The sequence below is a fragment of the Taudactylus pleione genome, unplaced genomic scaffold, assembly GCF_031769625.1.
Source record: "Taudactylus pleione unplaced genomic scaffold, aTauple2 ptg000147l, whole genome shotgun sequence".
Lineage (NCBI taxonomy): Eukaryota > Metazoa > Chordata > Amphibia > Anura > Myobatrachidae > Taudactylus > Taudactylus pleione.
This window is the reverse complement of record NW_028284549.1, coordinates 1,818,419-1,842,082: the sequence shown is the minus strand read 5'-3', so window position 1 is coordinate 1,842,082 and position 23,664 is coordinate 1,818,419. Positions and strand designations below refer to the sequence as shown.

The following is a 23,664-nucleotide window of genomic DNA, read 5'->3' as shown; positions in this document are numbered from 1 at the left end:
TCTACCACCCCTGATGGGAGGCTATTCCACTTGTCCACTACCCTTTCTGTGAAGTAATTTTTCCTCAAATTTCCCCTGAACCTACCACCCTCCAGTTTCAGAACATGTCCTCTTGTTCTAATACTTCTCTTTCTTTGAAGAATGTCTCCTTCCTTTACCTTGTTAAAACCCTTTATATATTTGAATGTTTCTATCATTTCCCCCCTTTCCCTTCTCTGCTCCAAACTATACATATTAAGATCTTTTAGTCTTTCCTGGTACGTTTTGTGGTGTAGACCTTGCACCATTTTAGTTGCCCTTCTTTGTACAGTCTCTAATGTATTAAATATCCTTCTGGAGATATGGCCTCTAGAACTGAACACAGTATTCGAGATGAGGACGTACCAATGACCTATACAGTGGCATTATCACTTCTTTCTTTCTGCTACTGATTCCTCTCCCTATGCAACCAAGCATCTGACTTGCCTTCCTCATTGCTTTGTTACAATGTTTGCTTGCCTTTAAGTCACCTGAAACAGTGACTCCTAGATCCCTTTCCTCTTCAGTAGTTTCCATTATAGTGCCATTAATACTATATTTAGCCTTTGCATTTTTTGGCATTAAACTATAGTTGCCACGTTCTTGACCATCCTCTAGTCTACCTAGATCATCAATCATTAGTCTTCCCCCTCCTGGTGTGTCTACCCTGTTGCATACCTTTGTGTCATCTGCAAAAAGGCATAGTTTCCCTTCAATACCATTTGCAATGTCACAAATAAAGATAGTAAAAAGCACTGGTCCAAGTACAGATCCCTGAGGTACTCCACTGGTAACATTTCCCTCTTGAGACTACACTCAGTTTATTACAACTCTCTGTTTCCTATCCTGCAGCCATGATCTTATCCATTCAACTATTTTTGTAGCCAATCCCATGCTTTCCAGTTTATTTAACAGTCAGCGATGTGGAACAGTGTCAAAAGCCTTACTAAAATGTAGATAAGCTATATCTATGGCCGCCCCTTTATCTATTTCCTTAGTCACCGGTCAAAAAAGTCAATAAGATTTGTTTGACATGACCCCCCCCCCCCAGTAAATCCATACTGTTTGGGGTCCTGCAAATTGCTGGATTTGAGATAATCTACGACTCTTTATTTTAAGAGTGTTTCCATCAATTTCCCTACTACTAATGTAAGGCTAATTGGTCGGTAGTTGTTTGCCTCTTCCTTGCTTCCACTTTTGTGCTGTGGGACAAAGTTTGCTCTTTTCCAGTCCTCTGGAATTAGTCCAGTAGCTAGTGACTGGTTGAATAATTCTGTTAATGGTGTTACCAGCACCAAGGGGGCAGAAGGCTGGAGTGACAGGACAGGAGGCTGGAGTGACAGGAGACTGGAGAGACCCAAGGGGCAAGAGACTGGAGTGGACATAGGCCCTCATGCAGAGCCGTACGCTCTGAGCAGAGCGCACGCTCTGAATGAGGGCCGCCCTCCATAATTCTGGAGCGTCCTCCTGGACGCTCATATAGCTGTGGATCACCACCCACAGCCTATACGAGCGTGCAGTTTGATGGCCGCGATGGTCTTGACCATCGCGACCATCGCCACTGCGAGCCGGAGCCTGCGGTTGAGTTTTTCAACCGCAAGGCCCGGAGTGATTTTGGCTCTATCAGAGCCAAAATCACTCCCACTGACATCACTAGTGATGAACATGAACATCGACAGCACGCCCCCTTCGATCAGACACAACGAGCGAAGGAAAGTCCTTCGCTCGTCGCGTCTGGCGCATGCGCACGACGGAGCTCCCACCATTATGCGCATGCGCAGTGCACAACATCGACCCACTTGCGAGCGGACAGCCGCTTGCGAGTGGGTCTGAATCAGGCCCATAGTGCAGGAGGTGACACAGGGGACATGAGTCTGGTTGAGTCTCTGTTGTATGATGATGACATTGGTTATACTCCTATACAAAACATTAATCTCTGAACCCTGTGATCTACTACATGAATAATGAGTACCAACTGAAGACACTGTCGGCCCAGGGAGGACCAGTTTCTTCAGAGCTTCCCCATCGCAAATAAAGCATCATGGCGTTCTTTCGGTAACACACTGTCAGTTCTTCACCTGGAGCCAGAAGCTGTTTCATTTCTGCCAGTAAGGAGACACATCCACATTGAATATATAGGTGTGGATTTTCTATTGCTGTCTTTTATTTTAATAAAAATGTTACACTGACGCAGAGCGAGTAGTATCCCAGCTGCTGCAGCATATCTTGTGCAAATTTGCACTGAGCATGCTCAGAAAGCGAATGCACGCATATAGTATACACCTATACAGACCCACGCGCATTTTACATCTATCAAACCTTATGACCTAGAGGCGGAACAGGGGAGGGAAGCGGCGTGCTCACATAAAGGCTCCCCATGCATACCGGCAACGCAGGAGGTGTAAATTCTGCACCTGCTACAGAGCAGTGGTGAGGTACACACTAATGATATGACGATGACTTGCAGCAACCAGGTGCATATGCTGCCACTGCAGAATCATTGGTATCTCAGAGTAATAATCCTTTAACTCAAATTAATCCCGAAGAATCAGGGTAAAGCTCTGTGTGTTCCCAAGTATGTTTGTAGATATAATAATGGGATGTAGTCAGCATCCCCACAGTCAGATTACTGACAGAATGCGGAGGTTAGTATTAGGGGTAGGGGTAGGATTAGTGTTAGGGGGAGGGTTAAGGTTAGTCACTAGGGGGATTAGGGTTAGGCTGGGGAATGGAAAGGTTAGCGTTAGGCTGCGGAAGGGGTGAGTTAGGGGGAGGGGTTTTAGTACTTACAGAAATGTTCTGACTGTCAGTATGTCGCTGCCGGTATTCTGACAGTCGAAATCCTGTACCCAGCCCATAATAAGGTTCTTCAATACAGTAATCTTTTATTTCAGTGTCCAATGGCTGCTCGTTTGGGTCCTCCCAATGTTTGTATGCATTTCTTCATTATAGCTCTTTAGAATGTCAGCTCTTATGAGCAGGGCCCTCTTGTGCTTCTCCTTACTCTACTTTTATCTATTAGCATTATTATCATCATCATCGTTTATTTATATGGCGCCACAAGTGTTCCGTAGCGCCTTACAAAGTACATAAACAAATAGATTGATTTAACGTGACTTACAGTACAGTACAATACAATACATTACAGGACATGTATAATATACAGGGGCTGGCTGGCAACTTTTAGCCTGGGGGGCAAATGCATGCAGGCGGCCCTGGCAGAGGAGTAGCATGTAGCCAGGGTGCCCGAAAGCACGTGCGTGCTACGGCGCCCCCCTCAGGAGAGGACACCCTTATGCAGGCCTCGAGTAGTGCCCCCAGTAGTGATCCCCCCCTATGCAGTGCCCCTTGTGCCCCCAGTAGTAAACCCCTTATATAGTGCCCCCAGTAGTGGTAACCCTTATGCAGTGCCCCTTAAATAGTGGCCCCAGTTGTAGTCTTCCCCCTATGCAGTACCCCCACTATTGCCCTTTATATAGAGCCCCCAGCAGTGGTCCCTCGATGCAGTGCCCCCAGTGGTAATCCCCTCCCCCCTATGTAGTACCCCTAGTAGTAGTCCCCTCCCCCCTATTCAATGCCCCTATAATGTAACATATGTATAATGTATACTTCAATGTATACTACTTGTAGTGCCCCTAGTAGTAGTCTCCCCAAGTAGTAGTACCCCCCTTGTAGTGCCCCCAGTAGTAGTCCCCCCCTTGTAGTGCCCAAAGTAGTAGTCCCCCCCTTGTAGTGCCCCCAGTAGTAGTCCCCCCCCTTGTAGTGCCCCCAGTAGTAGTAGTCCCCCCCCTTGTAGTGCCCCCAGTAGTAGTAGTCCCCCCCTTGTAGCGCCCCCAGTAGTAGTAGTCCCCCCCCTTGTAGCACCCCCAGTAGTAGTAGTCCCCCCCTTTGTAGTGCCCCCAGTAGTGGTCTCCTCCTTATAGTGCCAGACCCCCCGCAGTAGACACATATAATATTTAAAAAAAAACAACACTTACCTGACACCTGCTCCTGGTCCCGCCGCCGAGATCAGCTCCTCCGTTCGCCGCTTTACATGATGGGAGTGACGCGTCACTCCCATTACCCACTGCGGGAGCCGGAAGATGTCCGGCTCTGGCAGTGGGAGCAGCAGCCGATGAGAGTCTGTCAGACTCTCATTGGCTGCTGATCACAACAAACACACAGCTGCCGGAGCCGGCGGCTGTGTGTTTGTCACTTGTGTAGCGCTGACCGAACTCCGTCCTGTCAGCGCTACACACATGGTGCAGTCTGTGTCACAGTGACACAGACTGCCAGTATGACGCTGCGGCCCGGGGGGCACATGGCACCCTGGCCCAGCCCGCCACTGATAATATACATTGCTACATTCGTGACCATAAAACCCAGATAAGCAACAATGCAAAGCAACCAAGTGTTAGGTGCCCTGGTAGAGAGTAAGAAGTAGATGAAGGTAGAGTAAGGAGATGCACAAGAGGGTAGAGGGCCCTGCTCATAGGAGCTTACATTCTAAGGGGGAGGGACAGACAAACAAGTGTGACACAGATGGGGTAGGCAGGGAGGAGGGAGTATGTAGCAGCAAGTGAAGATGAGAGCTGGAAGGCATTGATGAAGTAGTGGGTCTTGAGAGCCCGTTTGAAGGATTGTAGAGAGGTGGAGAGACTGATGGGAAGCGGGAGAGAGTTCCAAAGGTGGGGAGCAGCATGGGCAAAATCTAGGGCACCTAACACTTGGTTGCTTTGCATTGTTGCTTATCTGGGTGTTATGGTTGTGAATGTAGCAATGTATATTATCCATGTCCTGTATTGTATTGTACTGTACCAGTAAGTCAACCTATTTATGTACTGTGTAAGGCGCTGGGGAACACTTGTGTATAAATAAATGATAATAATAATTTAGCTCTAAATTAGAAACAACACTTTACCCAGTTTTTGGAAATACATAAACGAAGACAGCTTCATACTCTGTTAAGGCAGGGGAATCCTACACATACATGTTTACAGTAAGGGAGACGTTGTCCATAGCAACCAGATTCTACTTAACATTTAACTAGCACCTTCTAGAAGATAATAGCTAGAATCTGATTGGTTGCTATGGGCAATATCTCCACTTCTAAAAACTCACTTTAGTAAATATACCCCAATAAGTGTCAGTAAAAAAAATTTAATTTCCTAACTGTAATGTGTTTCCCATTGTGCGCTGCGACTTTCAGCAATTCAAGAACTCACAGTGACATCACCCCCAGGTGGAATTCAGCCGCTTCTGACACAGGACCTGATTCATTACCGTTCGCAACTGTGATTACGCACGCAATCAGCTGATTGTTGCGTACTGCGCATGCATTCCTGTGCGCGAGCCGGCCACTGCGATCGGGACTGCGACCACACAGACCCATCGCAGAATGATTGACGGGAAGTGCCGTTTATGGGGGGTGTTCGGCGAAACACAGGCGTGCCAGTGTGTTTGAACACCGTTGCATGGGCGTTCATAAATTAGCCACTGCGATGCCCTACGCAGCTTGAGGCCTCAAGGCGTGCGCTGAAGTTAGCAATTCCTGAGCAAGGTCAGAGCTTGTGCAAGTGTGCGTGAGGCTGCGATGGTACTCCATGTTACCGATGGTTTTGCAGTCTTGCTAAACATTACGGATGTGTGTAAAGTAACGTGGGCGTCCTGCTGTAGTGCTATGTCGGCATAGCGATCGCAATGGATTAGCATACTATCGCAGTTGAACTGCGTGCGTAATCGCTATTGCATTAGCAACAAATGTGGGGGGGCAGCAGCTGGAACTAAAAGTTTATGCAAAACTTTTTGCGGACGCCTTTTGTGATTGTGGATAAGGCCCTGTGTGTCTTCTATATTGTGCTGGTCACATCAGCACACAGAAGGTTATGCAGATTTCCTTGCAAGTCACCTGTAATTACTCTCACATTATGTGCATGGATAAAATATCCAGATATTAGCTTGTATGCAGAATTTTATTTAGCTAAGCAGCCACATCCAGGGCCCTGGGGAAGGCTCAGTACTGCCCCGGCTCCTGCATCTGTCTAGCGGGGAGTCTGGGATGGAATCCTGTGTCCAGTAAAGCTGCTGCAGTTCTGCCCGGAGAGTCCAAAGAACACTTCAGGCATGCACCCTGCACTCAGTAAAGCCGCTACCCTCATGTCATGTCACATGTAAGGAGGCAGTGAGCCCTGTTCCTGCCGCTAAACGCACTACCCCTATCCTATCCTGGTTTCCTAGCCGTACTTGTATATCTCCAGTTGCATAGACACTCGCATCCAATGCTAAACTTTGCCTATGCGCAACACTCCATTACCACACTGTTATACTCTTCAGCCGCAAGTGGAGATATGACCAAGTTGTGTATGTATCTGAATCGGCTGTAAATGCTTAGGCTGGCTGTCTTTGTGGATTCAGTCGGAAACCAGGATTATATATTTATGGGGTCTATTTACTAAGCCTTGGAAGGAGATAAAGTACCAGCCAATCAGCTCCTAACTGCCATGTCACAGCATGTGTTTGAAAAATGACAGGAGCTGGTTGGCTGGTGTGGTACCCCCAAACTTACAGCCCACTATACTTAGTGGCTTAACAGGTTCGTTATTAGAAATTGGTTATTGTACAGTGATTTCCTCCAGAATAAACACAAATTAGGTAAGAAAATGTTATCTTTATTCTTCAGGCTCATTCCAGCAACTTTTTCCTTTGATGAACCAATTCACACCAAACAACTTGTACCAAGTATTACAAATATAATTTAGAATAAATGACTTACAAAACTCTATAAATAACCTTTTTGAATCAACTTTTCCTACATACTGTATCATAAAATGATAATTCTCGAGTGAAGATTTGGTAAACACATATAAGCATTACAACTGTATCTTAATAATTTTTCTTTAAACTTTATACTGCAGTATAAAATAACCAGCCACCCCTAAATGTCACTTTAGATGTAACTAGGTTATAACCTCGGTGGTGCACAACTCTCTCTTCTCTTTGCAGTGACTCCTGGATAACTGGCTGCGGGTTACATTAGGTGCTGGTTTTGGGCGTAATAGCCAGTTCTCAAACTACAGAGTCTGTCTGGCTTGTCTCTTAAACTCCTTTAAATCTTTTGCTGTTCTCCTTAAAGTACAGTCCGCAGCGCTTATTGTTATAACTATATGCGGGCGGCAGCGATGGGCTTTTCTTACTCCTTGTCCCACAGTCTATACTGAGTGGAGAGCTGCTCAGTCTGTCCATACATTTGGGGAGATAGCACCTGAACTAACAGTGGGCGACTGGACAGTGTCTGTCTTTATGCTCAGTGTCACAGCTCCCTCCTCTGCTATCTGCACTGCTAGTGATGAGACTCGCTGCCTTTGTGGTGTAATGTGCTGGTGATTTGGTTGGCCTAAGGTATGTATTGCGTTACCTCAGGAGCTTCAGTACTCACTATTCTAGGCTCACTGCTTCTTTAGCTCTCAGCTGTCCTCCTTTATGTGCTGGTGGACTGAAGTAACTAGGGGCAGTTTTCTCTGGTGTCTGTAGCTGGCTCTCCAAGGGCTTCTCAGCCTGTCTCTGGTGTCAGTCACTGAGTACAGCTTTGATGGTGGGAGGAGAATCTCCCCTCAGTCTGCGCCACCTCTACTGTTGTGACACAGGGCATTATTTTGGCCATAGGGTTAGCAACACCCCTGCTCCATCCTCGGTTCCTCAGCATAATAATCTGACCAACTGCTGCTCACTCCCAACTGTCACTTTCCTACCACCTGACACTGGTCATGTGACCTGCTCCTGAGCTGCTGCTGAAACTGCTTTGAATTGTCTGTCTGTGTAATAACAGACATGCGATGTAATGCGATGCATGGTGTCAGGTGTAATAACTTGCATAGTGGGGTATCACACTGGTACCTTATCTCCGTTCACTTTATCTCTCTCCAAGGCTTAAGCCACATATCAACTACACGATTCACTCCATGAGGAGCGATATCGCGTAGTGCAGTGGTTCTCAAACTCGGTCCTCAGGACACCACACAGTTCACATTTTTCAGATCACCCAGCAGGTGCACAGATGAATGCATTACTCACTGACACATTTTAAAAGATCAACAGATGGAGCTAATTATTTCCCATGTGATTCTGTGAGGAGACCTGGAAAATATGCACTGTTTGGGGTCCTGAGGACAGGGAGCCTGATTCAGACCCGCATGTCGATGTTGCCCAAGTGCGCATGTGCACGACGGAGGCGGCTCCGTCGTGCGCATGCGCGAGACCCGAATAACGACGGCCAAGCCGTCATTAAGGGTCTCGCCCCAAAGGGGGCGTTCTGTCGATGGTGATTGACAGCATGCCCCCTTTGGTGGGCGTGCCGGGGGCATGGCTGCCCAGACGGAGGCGTTCCCATGGGCACTAGTGATATCAGTGGGAATGCTTTTGGCTCTGATAGAGCCAAAAGCACTCCAGGGCTTGCGGCAACGAGACCCTACCGCAAGGGTCTCGTCGCAAGCCCGATGGTCGCGATGGTCTTGACCATCATTTTGGCCGCTCGCTATAACTGTGGGTGGTCACCCACAGCTATGCGAGCGGCCTGGAGGCCGCTCCAAAAAGTAGGAGGGACGGCCCTGATTCAGAGCGAGCGCTCTGTCAGAGCGTCCGGCTCTAAATCAGGGCCAGAGTTTGAGAACCTGTGGTGTAGTGTGTCCCCGTCAGTGGTGTGCTCAATGTCCTTATCAACATTGAGGACACACACTGAACGATATCGTTCAGTGCCGGCACCCTCCCTCATCCCCGAACCTGCACAACCTGAGGATATTGTCAGGTTTAACAGCAGGTTCGGGCGATGAGCAACGTTGTCAACGACCAGCGGGAGCACGCATCGCTGGTCGTTGAGGGCATATCCACTGGACGATATTGTGAACGATATCGTTATCGTTCATTGGATCGTCTAGTGGATACGCGGCATTAGTCAATAGACCCCTTAATCTCGATTATACTATATTCCAGGTGCAGGAATTGTCATGAGCTCAAGGAACCGCTGTAAGTGCCAGCTGATGACCTCTGAACTAAACATTTTTACTGATGGGATTCGCGTGCTTAATTGAGGCATAATTGTGCAATATATAGTCATCCCCCCAGTGCACAGAAACCCTATCATCTCCAAGCGCGCTGCAGGGAAATGTTTCTGCATAAGATGTATAATTGATAAGTTTCTGAGTATTTAAGTTTGGCCATAAAGCTGTCCTCCGTGATGTGTTTATTTAAAGCTGAAAAAGTCTCAGCACTGCAGCCTGCCTGCACTTTGCGCTAATTATCCCTGTCACCAACACCAGCTGCACAAACGACAAGGTGCTATGGGGGACATTGGATTGTGCCTGGTTGATTTCGGATGCGTCATGCGTGCGTCCAGCGCCCTTGATTTCCCTCGCTCCCTCTCTGACAGGTGAAAATGTACTCATTAAAGGGAATTTTATTCATCCTACTTTTATCATGTATTATTGAACATGGCAAGGAAGGAGTGCTGGAACTTTCAAAGGGAAGCGGGCGATATCTTAGTAAAACATCAAGCAGGCTGGAAATAAATGGCAATGGGCTAAGGAGAAGCCTAGCTTTATAGTACAGTAATGAGACACATGAAAACATCTGTTTTTGGGGGCTACCTGCACATATTAAGCATCCCCAGGATGTATGTACAGGGTACCGCAGCAGAAATCCCCCGCTTTCCACCGCAAGAGGTTTCTATGGGGGCTGCTAAAATTCCAGATTCAGGTGGCGTTATCCATTGTAGTTGATGGGCTACAGAATGCTAAACTTGCCGGGCGAGGGATCCGAAGGAAGAAGATCCAAACCAGGAAGTAAAATTGCTTTACCTCTTACTCATCGCAGGGACGGACTCCTATTGGTTAAATCCTGGCAATACTTAATTTCTCATTGCCGTGATAACGGCGATAAGAAATTTTAATTATTTGGACCACTTCCCCATATTTGATAAATATGCTCATGAGGGTCCTGTTTATTCATGATCGCATTTCCAATGCAATTTGGGCGTGATATTACGCACTGGAGTATGCAATCATATATCGGCCGAATGTATTACGGACCACCCGCAGGGAGAGGGGCTCTGAAGGGACCCCATCTCTGCGATGTGCTGGGAGAGAAGTGACAGCGTCACTGGGACCCTCTCTCGGCAAATTATGCGAAGGGTAGCCCATAGGCTGCAGAGGGCTACTGCCATCTTCGGATGGCGGTAGCTGCGGGTGGCCAATCTCCGGTATGCATCGCATTACACAGGTTGGTAAATATGGCAGCATCGCAATCTCTATGGGGGTCGTGGCTGCCGATACCTACTGCGGTCCCTCTGTCATACATTCAGGGGGTACTAAATATTTACCCCCTGAAAAAGTTGTTTTTCAGGAATAAGCTGAATAAGCCGCAAATATTTGTTGATAAATGGGCCCCTTAATGTCAACCAGCTACACGCACTGGCATCACAAGGGGGGGTGCAGGCTGCAACAGTGTTACCTGCCGAGGGGTGACACCAAAGTGGCGACTCTCAGTGACAGGAGCTGGGTGCGGTACTGTAGCATTACGTGCAGCACTCGGCTTCTGACACAGGGAGGGAGCCAGCACTGCAAATACACTTGTCCCCGGCGCGCAGTCCACATCTGCCGGACCTTCCCCGAAAGACAGAAACTAGGGGGAGTGTTCAGGCCGTGTAACCACGCCCCCTACTTGCAAGGCCATGCCCCTTACAGTGAGGCCACTCCTTTTTTCTTGGCCGCGCACTATATGGTGACTGCAACGGGTGTCGCCCAGTACAGGAACACCACTGCTTACACCAGGGGTTCCCAACCACGGTCCTCAAGGCACACTAACAGTCCAGGTTTTAGGGATAGCCATACTTGAGCACAAGCAACTTAATTAGTACCTCAGTTATTTTGATTAAACCATCTGTGCTTTAGCATGGATATCACCAAAACCAGGACTGTTAGTGTGCCTTGAGGACCGAGGTTGGGAATCACTGGCTTACACGATAGTATTCATCCCAAATTACTGTAGTGAAAGACAAACACAGGCTTTGTGTGGCCGCTTCAAGAGTTGAGCTCAGCGTCACTGAATTGGGGACATTACTTAAAAACAATAATACGTGATTTACTGATACAACCCAGTGAAGACAGATCACATTAACGCAATACAAACACACTGAAATTCGATAACGGAAGTTGAACATGACCAGGAATTTTAATGATGTTAATGGCAAAATTAAAATGCAGGGGAGGAAGGTTTCAGGATAAAATAAGACCTATGACACCAGAGTCGCACTTTGAAGATACCAGGGGACATTAGAGATTTCCTATACATCTTTCTATTCTCTCTGAACCTGTACTAATGCAGCAGCATGACTGTTGTAAAACAAAACTCTGCAGGATCTTTACAATTAATGTGGAAGAACAATTCTGCTCTAGTTCTGGGAAAGGGCCGTTAATAACTAAAAATGTTATTGCAGGGCCGGCTCGAGGCACATTCGACCAGTGCGGTCGAACAGGGGTGCCACCCCATAGAAGGCGCAACCCTCCCAACCATTCCCAATTTCAGTGGGACAGTCCCGTTTTTGGGGCACTGACCTGGGGTTCCACCCATGGGGTGAGGTGTCCCGCGGGTGGTCAGGAGGTTAGGCATCTCAGCTGCTGCGGTGCCGGCCCTGGGGAAGAGGAATGAGATCCATTCAGTGCAGGTAGAGGACTAGGGACAGCCCAGCTACTGGCGAAGTGCTGGGCTCGCCCCCAGCCTGATGTTAACGGGAGGCGTGCCATACGGGCATGCCACCAAATAATGGCATTTAAGGGGCGTAGCCTAGGGTAAATAGGCCACACACCCATTTTTTTAGTCCCGTCTTGCACAGGGCGTGGCTCCCCCTGGAGCCTACCCAGGAATTAAGCCTAATCCGCCATATATGCAGCCTCAGACTGGCCCAAAACGTCCCATGATCCTGGGATCATAAGCAAATAAAAGCTTAATTTTCCTTGGTTGAGATCTCAGGTCTCGTGATTTGGTTACAGCCAGCTGAGGCTTCTAACTTTCTGAGTATTCTAGTTTTGCTCAGGTCTTTATAGGGGCGGGATGTAATAAGCATCGCATCCTCAATGCGGTACATCCCGCCTCTTATCGAGTACATACCGGGGTTGATTACTGCGGTATGTACTTAGAAATGCAATTTAAAATCGGAAGGACAGCTCTCCCGATAAGAGCTGTCCTTTGCTTTAGCCTTGAACAGAGGAACTTCTGGATTTAACACCCACAAGTCCCTCTGGCGTCCTGCGCATGCACGCTGCATGGGGAGCTGCAAAGGATCCGATTGGATCACTTTCAGAGGCTATCCCTATAAGAATCCCATAGGCTTCTATTGAAGATGCGTTACCCACCGAGATGAAGCTTAGTACATATGGGAAGTGCGGGAAAACCTCCGAAAATTTAATTTTCGGTGGTTTTATCGCATTTTTCAATTTAGTACATCCCGCCCTATATCATATCAGAAGCACAACTACTACAACTCCCATGGGCCATCAGGAGCGGCTCAATGGGTGGGCTGACACGGCCGCCCCTGGAGGGGGCCGCTGAATCCCCATAGCAAAAAATATAATATATATGCACACCTTGCGTGGTTAATCATAAGACTGATTTTTATTGTCTACCTTAATTATACCTCTATTGCCATTAGTATACATTTACTACACACATCCAACATACTACCCACCCCATTCTTCACATCAGGCACCCACATCAGGGGTATACCTATAATGGGTGTAGGGAGTGTGAGGCACACGGGACCCTGGGCCAATGGGGCCCAGAATGCACACCCTGCACCCATATTTTTAATACCTCTCCGGAGTCCCACGTCGGCGGTAACAGCGCTGTAAAATCACCTGGAAAATGGCCACCGCGGTCATTCTCCCAGTTTTTTGCGCATGCGCAGTTAGGAAGACACTGGGAATTGGCTGCCATTTTCCGGGCGACCTGCACATGTGCAGTAGACTCTGGGCGCAGACTAGTGTCCAGTGTCTACTGCTGCGGTGCCCGTGCACTGCCAGCCGACGGAGACAGAAGAGGGGGCTCCGGATGGAGATTGCACGCAGGCCCCCTCCTCTCTTGATACGCCCCTGACCCACATTAAAAGTGTTCCTACATCTTTGTCTATCCGCAGCGGGTGCAGGGAAGGAAATCAGCAATACATGATTTTTCACACTCCACAAAATGTTCTTCTTGGCACAGCCTAAGCTGGCCACACACATGGCGATCTGCACACAATCAGCCGATGTGTACGATTTGTGTACGATTTCCCTTGAAACTCTCCCCGGCAGCTCAGCACACGATCTCCACACAATTTGGTGTCTAATCTTCAAACGATCTCTCCTGCATCCAGACTTTCACAGTGCATCGCCTCCTAGATTGTCAGATCTCCCCTACTGCACGGCAGATCTGACGATGCAATGTGTGACCAGCGGGGAATCGCATCGTGATCGTGAGTGGGGACTCACGATTTACTCAGGATTTGGCCATATTTTACACAATCTGTCGTTCCAATGTGTCGCAATCGGCCAGATCGGGTAAAATATCGCTATGTGTGTGGCCAGCTTTAGGGAAAATGCAAGTTATAAAATAATGTAAATCATAATATTTACTATAGAAGATTTATTGGGTGGAGAGGCAAGAAGTGCAGATATAAGGGTTTGAGATTACGGGACCAGCGTGATTTTGGCGAGTTCACCGCTACATTTAAAGTGGCCACCATTTATTAGACAAAACCAGACTTATAATTGATAGCCACTTTAAATATCAAGCCAGTTCGGTAATATTGGAACTTCTTACATAACCCCCATAAACTCTGTGCACTCACAATACTGCATAATTCTGATGCATAATGATGGTTTTTCTCTGACTTATAAAGAAAGCAGACTTCCCAATCTAACCAACATTGCACGCTGCTGCTGTATAAGCCAATAAGATCTCTGAACAAAAGTATAAATTAAACATTATGGTTGGCTAAACTGATACTGATACAAAGTCTTGATTTTTGTTACCCATCCCTCCATCCTGTAGATTAAGCTGCTCTCTATCAGGCAATTTCATTTCCCATTTTCATCATTCCTTATTTCTCCCACAAAGCAATTTCTGCCCTATGAGAGCTCCCATTTACACTGAGGTGTTCCGCTGAAGTGCCAATTAAACAGTATATAAAAACCTGTAATCATGGAACATCAGGAGCTGACCTGGTATAAACGTGCAGCATCTGGCTCCGGAAAACTGGCGTCTCTGCCATCTCCCGAGGTGCTAACATTGTTTTATGGGCTAATACTTTATTTTAAGTGCCCTATCATTACCTAAGTAATTTTGCATTCATGGCACTCGCCTGTGTTTTAATGAAGTTACTTGGTATGCGCAGTTGTAGGACGGATTCATTTGTATGCTTGATTCTTTCATTTGCCATGTGGATCCAATGCTGCACCTTTTCATTGCTGAGTGACCAGTCAAAGAGGACAGTGTAAAATCTGAAAAAAGGTTCATGACATCAAATACAACGTAATATTTAAATTATATAACGTATACCTACTTCATGTTTAATAAATCACATAGGGACTTCCAATAGGCAGCGCACTGGTATCGTTCTACGTGGCACAATAAACCTTCAGCTGCCCCCCCCTAGTCCTAGCAATTTGCTAACAACTGGGAATGTACACGGGTAATCATCGGGACCACCCAAAGACCGGCAATGCGCTTTGAGGCCTAAACTGTGCTTACAATTATATCTTGGGCTATGATAATCATGAATGTTGCTATTTATTTATGTAATAATATATATATGTGCTCCTAATTGACACTTTGACCGGTATCCAATTAGCAGCAGTAAAGTACTTGTCCCCATGCCGAGACCTGATGCATCCCAAAAATTTAATCCCTAAAAAGTGCCATGAAGTTATCACAGATCCTATATGTTTTTGGCCAAATTATCCTATTTGTTCACCTGAACAAACAGGATAGGGTGATAAAAAGAATCGCCAAAAAAATATCCTTTCTGTTCCCTCCATCTGTGCCGGCCCGCCACGTGGAACTATTTTTATGCATGTGCACCAACACTGTCGGGTTAGACTTAGCAGCGGAAAATTCTGCCGCTACTAATTAGTGCCTGAATTATCTGTGTAAGGGCTCATGGTGACAGCTGCTTTCCAAAGTAGCTGTCCTTATCCACGACACTGTTAAAATTTCATGCAACCTGGAACCCATGGTATTCTACATTTTTCATCAGGCAGGGCACATGCCCCCGGGTGATGGGTAGTGGAGGGTGCCTGCCAGCCCTGCTAATAAACTATTTAATTAGTGGCAGCTGGTTCCTTCCTACTCTGATCCAGCTGTCTGTGCTCCACTGCGGATGCCCAAGTACTCCCTTCCCTACTTGCCCGAGACCCCTCCTCTCACCTATTCTTCTACTTACTCCTGTCTGTCTATTCTAATCTACTCCCTATTATCAATGCCTGAAACCCTGCTCTACAATCCCGAGTCCCTGCCCCCTTATCTCCTCTACCCTGTCTGTCTATTATTCTACTCTTTCCTATTACAGTCTGAGACCCCACTCCTGTACACCAAGTCCCTAACCCTTCCTCTCCTCTGGCCTGCCTCTGTATACCTTTCCAGTACTCTGGAGCTCTGCATGGACCAGACAAGACATATCCTCCTCCTGGACAGGTAAGTGCCAGTGGAAATGTGAAAATGTTTTTATGTTATCTGGGGAGATGGTATATTTATGCATTGAGGAGGGGTGTATTTGTTTTCTTTAAGGGGGTGTGTGTTTTAATACTGTATGAAGTGGGGGTGGTTTATTAATGTGTGTGGGGGTGGGGCAGGTGCATTAATATGGTGTGTGTGTGTGTGTGGCGTGTGCTGTATGCGTATTATCTGTGGGTCACTGATGATCTCTGCATTATAGGCAGGCACTGAAGGTCTCAGTATTATATGGTGGGTACTGCAATGGTCTCTGCATTATACGGCGATCATTGATGGTCTCTGCATTATATGGCGGTCACTGCACTGATCTCTTCATTATATGGCAGTCGTTGATGGTCTCTGCATTATATGGCGGTCATTGATGGTCTTTGCATTATATGGTGGCCACAGCAATGCTCTCTGCATTATATGGCAGTCATTGATGGTCTCTGCATTATATGGCAGTTACTGCGAAGCTCTCTGCATTATATGGCAGCCACTGTGATACTCTCTGCATTATATGGCAGTCACTGCGATGCTGTTTGCATTATATGGCAGTCACTGTGATACTTTCTGCATTATATGGCAGTCACTGCAATGCTGTTTGCATTATATGTTGGTCATTGACAGTCTCCGCATTATATGGCGGTCACTGCAAAGCTCTCTGCATTATATGGCAGTCACTGTGATACTCTCTGCATTATATGGCAGTCACTGCAATGCTGTTTGCATTATATGTTGGTCATTGATGGTCTCCGCATTATATGGCGGTCACTGCGAAGCTCTCTGCTTTATATGGCAATCACTGTGATACTCTCTGCATTATATGGCAGTCATTGATGGTCTCTGCATTATATGGCGGTCACTGCGAAGCTCTCTGCATTATATGGCAGTCACTGTGATACTCTCTGCATTATATGGCGGTCAATGTGATACTCTCTGCATTATATGGTGGTCACTGTGAGGCTCTTTGCATTATAAAAATTATGAATGATATGTGAGGATCATAAAGACCTTAAATTAATGCTGTGTCCCATTTGGTATTATGCTTTCAAAAAGATCACTTGTCAAGTCTGCTCATCATAATACTTGAAAATAATATTACTTTCCTTAAAAATCTCCAATCCGCTCAATGCGACACAGATACATAGAAAAGAAAACCATAACAGCATCTAGCGTATTATCGTTGTTTAATGAATCACACTACACAATAGAAATGTTGTCATAAAAGATTAAAAATCCCCAATAGATGTCTTCCATAAAATGTACAATACAGCCTCCTACCGGATAGTGAGCATAAGTTGGCACATCAAACAGTCTTTGGTCTGAGCTCTCAGAAACCCCTCTCAAGTCCTCTGAATGGTGCAGATGGTAGCTGCCCCTTCTGGATACTGGTGTATTTCCATTACCAACGCATTTCACCTACCCACATGTAGCCTATTTCAAGTTGTCAAGGGGAGAGGAAGAATTGATTTTGACGATCACCTGGAACAATGGCTTGCCCCTTGGACATCTGGCATTTGTCCTCAATTTGCCACATGCTGGAACAGATTTTTCTATGCAGTAGTCACGTTTAATGGCAATATTTAATGGGCCAAGAAGAGTGCAGTTGACTGATGTCATAATAATATTTTGCTCATATTTTTGCATATGCAAATGCTCACAGCCTGACACTCACTCTGCGATGGCTTTCATTTTGCTCGAGTGATCGCAAAGCGATCGCAATGCTAAATCACGCACGCATGCGCAGTTCGCACCATCGATTGATCTGCGTATGCTGCTTCGAGAACGATATTACTTTCCTCTGAAGGTGGAGATGTTGGAAAATACATTACTTAATTGTTGTTAATTTTCTACTGTAACTATTGACTTTTTAGTCTGACACTTGAAAACAATTTTATGAATAAATACAGTAACAAACCAAACTGTTGAAATTACTGGTGCATTGTTCAGCTGTAACAATCAGAGATTTGACTTCTTCCCTAGACAGCAGTGTAAATTATGGTTTCCATCGAATGTGTTGTAAGGTCATGAGTTGGAGTCTCAATCAAGAAAACCATTAAAAAATGTAATGCATAGACTAAGGATGATTATAGCTGGAGCCGCGTGTTTGCGTTATATAACTAAAACCGCCTCTCCCAAAGTCTTGAAAAGTGGCTCCAGAACTACAGTAACCTCTTTCCTGTGATTTGCAGGTGAAAATTGCTACCAAGAAAATTGCAAATGCTTGTGCTATTTCTGGAGCCTTCAGCGTGCAATTCCTTGTCAGGGGAAATGTTTTTCTACTGTGAGGGAACATGCGACTGTCCACGTGCTAAGCAACTTTACACTTCATGTGGTCATGGAACCCCGACTTTGCTATACACCAGCCACTCATGAATTAATGTGATGAAGAAACATTTGGGAAGCAACAGCTCCAGACCATAATCACTGCATTATATATTGAATTAATAATTATTAAAACCAATGAGCTTTTTTATTTTTAGAAATAAGTTAAGCCCTAATACATTGACAATTCAATTTAATTGTGTATCAATAAGATCAATATATATATATACGTGACATCACTGACACAGGGAAGAGGGGTCAAAGTTCAGAAACGATCTATCATTAAACTCCAGTGTGATGACACCATTATTAACCCTTTTCATGTTCATACCACCCAGTTTAGGAATGGGCTATGACGTAATAGAAATAGCATACTGTAATTCAAATGTACAGTATATGTAATATAGTTATGCACAATGATTGACATAAAACACAAATTGCTTACTATCCTATGCAAATCTATGGACAACACAAATCTTTACAATTAAGTGTAACACAGGGAAGGCAGTTATGTATTTTGGAATTCAGGGGTGGAGCTCCCAGTGGTGCAGGAGGTGATTGCACCAGGGGCCACCCGACTATTTTGAACAATGTCGGCCAACTGGCCCAGCGCAGAGAGCAGGGTGGGCCCTAGTGCCTGAGGAATTCTTGGGCATCCAAACAGCTCCATCTCCTCCTGCCTTTGCATGCCCATGGTATGCCTCCTGGCCAACCCACATTCTACCCTATCAGCTCACATCCAGTGTAACTGGCTCTGTCAAGGTGCGTACACACTAGACGATATATCGTATGATCCGGGCGGTATAGGTCGGATAATACGATATATATCGTTCACATCGTCTAGTGTGTACGCACTGTATCGTGTACGATGCGCACTCCCGCACGTCGTAGGACACAACTTTGGTCGTCTGTACAAGCAGCCCTATTAGGCGATATCATTAACGATTTGCAACATATCGTTGAATGCGGGCCTGATTCAGAGCCGCTTGTAAGCGGCCGCTCGTTCGCTCCGAGCGATGTTCACACATCTGCGCATGCATATGGGTCGTAATGCGCATGCACCAACCAGTCAGTGCGGTCGGAAATCGTGTGCTCGCAAAATAGCGAGGGCCTGCTAATTTGAGTGACAGGATGAGGCGTTTGTGGGTGGTAACAGGGGAAGTTGCTTGAAAACGGGGAGTGGAGATCCGAACGCAGGCGTGCCAAACGGACAAAACAGGCGTTTTAAGGGTGTGCATAATTAACAAAGCAGCGTCATCTACCACGTCACTTGGTTGTCTCTTAGCCTGAACTGTTCGCATGATTGCAGTAGGAAAATCCAACCACAAGCACTGCGAGCAGTTCAGACGCCTTTCGATGTACTCGATTAATCTAATAAATAGCGGAGATGACATATGATGCGAACGGCCAGGGGGCGTCTTTACAAAATAGCGAGCGCATATTTCGTTCGCTCGCTCAAACATAGAGGCGTCAACAGACCGCAAGAGCGAGCGCTCTATTTAAATATCCGGCCCCTTTTTCTGAACGAGCGAGCGCAAATAGCGTCCGGCTCTGAATCAGACCCAGTGTACGCAAAGTGTCTGGAAGTTGAAGGGAAATCGTTACCGATTTTGCATCGTTTGCTCATCGTCTAGTGTGTACCCAGCCTCAGAGACTGTCTGACCAAGTACCGAACTAGGAAACCACAGGGGGCGGGGCCATCTCTCACAAACAGAGCAGGACTGTGTGATTGTACCCCTCAGGGATAGCCGCACCCTGTGCAGGATGGTTGATAGTGAGGGCGTGACCCAATTACCATAGACCACGCCCCTAAATGCCGTTATTTGGGCGTGTCCGCATGGCACGCCTTCTGAGTAGCGTCAGGCTCCGTCACTAGCTCGGCTTCCTTCAGCCATCTCCCTTCACTGAATGGATGCCGCACACATGCGCGCTGCATCCATTCAGCTTTTCCGGGGTCCATCCCAGCTGCGGCGGTGTGGGTGCCCAACCAGCCGACCACCTGCAGGACACTTCGGGCCACGGGTGGAACAGCGAGACAGTGCCCGAAAAGTGGCACTGTCCCACTGAAATCGGGATGTTAGGAGGGGTGCACCCTCTATGGGGTGGCGCCCCTGTTCGACCGCAATGATCGAACATGCCTCGAGCCAGCCCTGACCTCTGTCACCCACTGTATCTCCTCATCTCCCAATGCCTCTCTCTGCCACCCTTTGTCTTTTCCTCTCACCCTCTGCCTCCCACTGCATATACTTGGCCTATCCATGTCAACCACTGCCGTACCCACTGCCTCCCTGTCACACTCTGCCTCTACCTGTCACCTATTACCTCTCCCTATCACCCTCCACCTCTCCCTGTCACCCTCTCCCTGTCACCCACTGACTCCCTATCACCCTCTTCCTCTCCTTGCCAACCTCTATCTCTTCGTCACCCACTGCATATCCCTGTCACCCACTGTCTATCCATGTCACCCCCTGCCTCACCCACTGTCTCCCTGTTACCATATGCCTCGTACGGTCACGCACTGCCTCTCCCTGTCATCATCTCCCTCTCTCTGTCATCATCTCCCTCTCTCTGTCACTCTCTAATACCCCTTTAACCCGGGTTATTGCCGGGTCTACCCGGATCGCAGCTCAGTCGAAAAGGGTACCAAAAATATAACTGGGTCCTGTGACCCGGGAACAACCCAGGTAGCGACCAGGGTTGGACAAAGGAAAGACCCGGGTTAAGGGGCAGTGTAAACGTGTAACACTGATCAGACAACCCAGGTCCAGTTTACAACATGGGGAGATCCAGATGGAGATGATATCATCTCCAAGCGCTGGCATAAGAGTTCAACTGCACAAAGGTGCAGTGTGAATGGTGCTAACCCGGGTCCGCGCCGTGGTGTGAAAGGGGTCTGACCCGGTTTAGAAGCGTGTTCCAACTCCTGGGTTGGGCCCGGGATTATGGTGGATAAGTGTTATAACTCTCCCTGTCAACTTCTGGCTTTCCCTGCCCCCCTCTGCCTCCCCCTGTCACCATTGGCCTTCCCTGCCTCTCGCTGTCAATCTCTGCCTCTCCCTGCCACCCACTACCTCTCTCCATCACTTTCTGCCTCTCCCTGCCACCCACTACCTCTCTCCATCACTTTCTGCCTCTCCCTGTCACCCACTACCTCTCTCTCTCCATCACTTTCTGCCTCTCCCTGCCACCCACTGCCTCTCTCTCTCCATCACTTTCTGCCTCTCCCTGCCACCCACTACCTTTCTCTCTCCATCACTTTGTGCCTCTCCCTGCCACCCACTGCCTCTCTCTTTCTATCACTTTCTGCCTCTCCCTGCCACCCACTACCTCTCTCTCCATCACTTTCTGCCTCTCCCTGCCACCCACTGCCTCTTTCCATCACTTTCTGCCTCTCCCTGCCACCCACTACCTCTCTCCACCACTTTCTGCCTCTCCCTGCCACTCACTACCTCTGTCCATCACTTTCTGCCTCTCCCTGCCACCCTCTACCTCTCTCTCTTCATCACTTTCTGCCTCTCCCTGTCACCTACTACCTCCCTCCATCACTTTCTGCCTCTCCCTGCCACCCACTGCCTCTCTCTCTCCATCACTTTCTGCCTCTCCCTGCCACCCACTGCCTCTCTCTCTCCATCACTTTCTGCCTCTCCCTGCCACCCACTACCTCTCTCTCCATCACTTTCTGCCTCTCCCTGCCACCCACTGCCTCTTTCCATCACTTTCTGCCTCTCCCTGCCACCCACTGCCTCTCTCTCTCCATCACTTTCTGCCTCTCCCTGCCACCCACTGCCTCTTTCCATCACTTTCTGCCTCTCCCTGCCACCCACTACCTCTCTCCACCACTTTCTGCCTCTCCCTGCCACTCACTACCTCTGTCCATCACTTTCTGCCTCTCCCTGCCACCCACTACCTCTCTCTCTTCATCACTTTCTGCCTCTCCCTGTCACCTACTACCTCCCTCCATCACTTTCTGCCTCTCCCTGCCACCCACTGCCTCTCTCTCTCCATCACTTTCTGCCTCTCCCTGTCACCCACTACCTCTCTCTCTTCATCACTTTCTGCCTCTCCCTGTCACCTACTACCTCCCTCCATCACTTTCTGCCTCTCCCTGCCACCCACTGCCTCTCTCTCTCCATCACTTTCTGCCTCTCCCTGCCACCCACTACCTCTCTCTCCATCACTTTCTGCCTCTCCCTGCCACCCACTGCCTCTTTCCATCACTTTCTGCCTCTCCCTGCCACCCACTCTCCGTCACTTTCTGCCTCTCCCTGCCACCCACTACCTCTCTCTCTCCATCACTTTCTGCCTCTCCCTGCCACCCACTATCTCTCTCCGTCACTTTCTGCCTCTCCCTGCCACCCACTACCTCTCTCTCTCCGTCACTTTCTGCCTCTCCCTGCCACCCACTACCTCTCTCTATCATTTTCTGCCTCTCCCTGCCACCCACAGCCTCTTTCCATCACTTTCTGCCTCTCCCTGCCACCCACTACCTCTCTCCGTCACTTTCTGCCTCTCCCTGCCACCCACTACCTCTGTCCATCACTTTCTGCCTCTCCCTGTCACCCACTACCTCTCTCTCTCTCCATCACTTTCTGCCTCTCCCAGTCACCCACTACCTCTCTCCATCACTTTCTGCCTCTCCCTGCCACCCACTGCCTCTCTCCATCACTTTCTGCCTCTCCCTGTCACCCACTGCCTCTCTCCATCACTTTCTGCCTCTCCCTGTCACCCACTGCCTCTCTCCGTCACTTTCTGCCTCTCCCTGCCACCCACTGCCTCTCTCCATCACTTTATGCCTCTCCCAGTCACCCACTACCTCTCTCCATCACTTTCTGCCTCTCCCTGCCACCCACTACCTCTCTCCATAACTTTCTGCCTCTCCCTGTCACCCTAGGGGGGAGAAGTGATAAAGTGGAGCGTGTTAAAGTACCAACCAATCAGCTCCTGTCACTTCACAGGCTGTGTTTGAAAATGGCAGTTAGGAGCTGATTGGTTGGTACTTTGTCACTTTCCACCTTATCACTTTTCAAGGCTTAGTACATCTCCTGGCATCCTCTACCTCTCTGATTCACCCTCTGCCTCTCCCTGCCACCTTCTGCCTCTCCCTGTCACCCGCTGCCACTCTCTATCATCCTCTTCCTCTCCCTGCCACCCTTTGTCTCTCCCTGCCACCTTCTACCTCTGTCGGTCACCCTCTGCCTCCACCTGTCACTCTCTGGAGTTTAATTTATCAAGCAGTGAAAAACTTAGGCCCTCATTCAGAGCCGTACGCTCTGAGCAGAGCGCACGCTCTGAATGAGGGCCGGGCTCCATTTTCATGGAGCGTCCTCCTGGACGCTCGTATAGCTGTGGGTCACCACCCACAGGCTATACGAGCGTGCATTGTGATGGCCGCGATGGTCGAGACCATCGCGACCATCGAAATTGCGAGCCGGAGCCTGCGGTTGAGGTTTTCAACCGCAAGCTCCGGAGTGATTTTGGCTCTATCAGAGCCAAAATCACTCCCACTGACATCACTAGTGATGTCAGTGGGCCGGCTTCTGACGGGAGGCGTTCCCGTGGGAACGCCCCCGTCAGGGAGGCACGCCCCCGGCACGCCCACCAAAG

At 48.0% G+C, this 23,664-nt stretch overlaps 1 long non-coding RNA gene across 1 annotated transcript in view; it reads right to left on the bottom strand.

The window, feature by feature from the left end:
- The window catches only part of LOC148522303 (uncharacterized), a 101,016-nt gene that overhangs the window by 57,430 nt on the left and 19,922 nt on the right, over positions 1-23,664 (bottom strand). Inside the window, exon 2 of the long non-coding RNA XR_015878756.1 lies at positions 14,384-14,522. This is a non-coding gene — a long non-coding RNA (uncharacterized LOC148522303). The remainder of the gene's footprint in view (positions 1-14,383; positions 14,523-23,664) is intronic.